This window comes from Etheostoma cragini, unplaced genomic scaffold (genome assembly GCF_013103735.1).
Source record: "Etheostoma cragini isolate CJK2018 unplaced genomic scaffold, CSU_Ecrag_1.0 ScbMSFa_446, whole genome shotgun sequence".
In the NCBI taxonomy this organism is placed as follows: Eukaryota; Metazoa; Chordata; class Actinopteri; order Perciformes; family Percidae; genus Etheostoma; species Etheostoma cragini.
The window spans coordinates 1-1,737 of NW_023268835.1; the positions used below are offsets into that span (position 1 = coordinate 1).

Below are 1,737 nucleotides of genomic sequence, written 5' to 3' on the forward strand. Positions count from 1 at the left end.
TATACTGCAGTATTCATCTCTGGAGACATATACTGTAGTATTCATCTCTGGAGAAATATACTGCAGTATTCATCTCTGTTATAACACAGTGACATCCCCTTCAGTATAATCTGTAAGGTGTCCTACGTTTTGTCCCTCTGCAGTATTCATCTGTGTAGTAATATATTGCAGTATTCATCTGTGTAGTAAAGTTTTGCAGTACTCATCTGTGTAGTATTCATCTGTGTAGTAACCGTGAGGTGTCCTACGTTTTGTCCCCCAGCAGTATTTATCTTTGTAGTAATATAATGCAGTATTCATCTGTGCAGTATTCATCGGTGTAGTATTTATCGATGTAGTATCTGTAAGGTGTCCTACGTTTGTCCCCCAGCAGTATTTATCTGTGTAGTAATATAATGCAGTATTCATCTGTGCAGTATTCATCAGTGTATTATCTGTAAGGTGTCCTACGTTTTGTCCCTTTGCAGTATTCATCTGTGTAGTATCTGTAAGGTGTTCTACGTTTGGTCCCTTTGCAGTATTCATCTGTGTAGTATCTGTAAGGTGTCATACGTTTTGTCCCTCTGCAGTATTCATCTGTGTAGTATCTGTAAGGTGTCCTACGTTTTGTCCCTCTGCAGTATTCATCTGTGTAGTATCTGTAAGGTGTCCTATGTTTTGTCCCTCTGCAGTATTCATCTGTGTAGTATCTGTAAGGTGTCCTATATTTTGTCCGTCTGCAGTATTCATCTGTGTAGTATCTGTAAGTGTCCTACGTTTTGTCCCTCTGCAGTATTCATCTGTGTAGTATCAGTAAGGTGTCCTACGTTTTGTCCCTCTGCAGTATTCATCTGTGTATTATCTGTAAGGTGTCCTACGTTTTGTCCCTCTGCAGTATTCATCTGTGTAGTATCTGTAAGGTGTCCTACGTTTTGTCCCTCTGCAGTATTCATCTGTGTAGTATCTGTAAGGTGTCCTACGTTTTGTCCCTCTGCAGTATTCATCTGTGTAGTATCTGTAATGTGTCCTACGTTTTGTCCCTCTGCAGGACCTTCCTATCCTCCAGCGTGCTGTCCCATGGGAAATATCCCAACAGGAACTTCCAGGCTTCTTTCCTCACCGCGTGACAGAGTCCCTGCAGGGGAGGGGACAAAGAGACAGAGACAATGAGACAGGGACAGTAAGACAGAGACAATGAGACAGACAGACTAATGAAGCCGACTGACCCCTCTGAAGACGAGACAGAGACACTGAGACAAACAGACTAATGAAGCCGACTGACCCTTCTGAAGACGGGACAGAGACAATGAGACAGACAGACTAATGAAGCCGACTGACCCCTCTGAAGACGGGACAGAGACAATGAGACAGAGACAATAAGACAGTGAAAGACACAATGAGACAGAGACAATCACAGGTGCGGACTAATGAAGCCGACTGACCCCTCTGAAGACGTGACAGAGACAATGAGACAGACAGACTAATGAAGCCGACTGACCCTTCTGAAGACGTGACAGAGACAATGAGACAGACAGACTAAGGAAGCCGACTGACCCTTCTGAAGACGTGACAGAGACAATGAGACAGACAGACTAATATAGCCGACTGACCCTTCTGAAGACGAGACAGAGACAATGAGACAGACAGACTAATGAAGCCGACTGACCCTTCTGAAGACGGGACAGAGACAATGAGACACACAGACTTATGAAGCCGACTGACCCCTCTGAAGACGGGACAGAGACAATGAGACAAACA

The 1,737-nt window shown here is 44.1% G+C and overlaps 1 long non-coding RNA gene across 2 annotated transcripts; it reads right to left on the minus strand.

Moving 5' to 3' along the window:
* Positions 1–4: 4 nt before the first annotated feature.
* On the minus strand, positions 5–1,712 carry LOC117941143. 2 transcript variants are annotated; one of them, XR_004655866.1, is made up of 3 exons: positions 1,702–1,712; positions 1,011–1,114; positions 5–75 (listed from the first exon to the last, which is right to left on the minus strand). It is a non-coding gene; the product is annotated as an uncharacterized LOC117941143 (long non-coding RNA). The 2 variants fall into 2 exon arrangements; XR_004655865.1 differs by lacking the exon at positions 1,702–1,712 and adding an exon at positions 1,422–1,432.
* Positions 1,713–1,737: the final 25 nt, after the last annotated feature.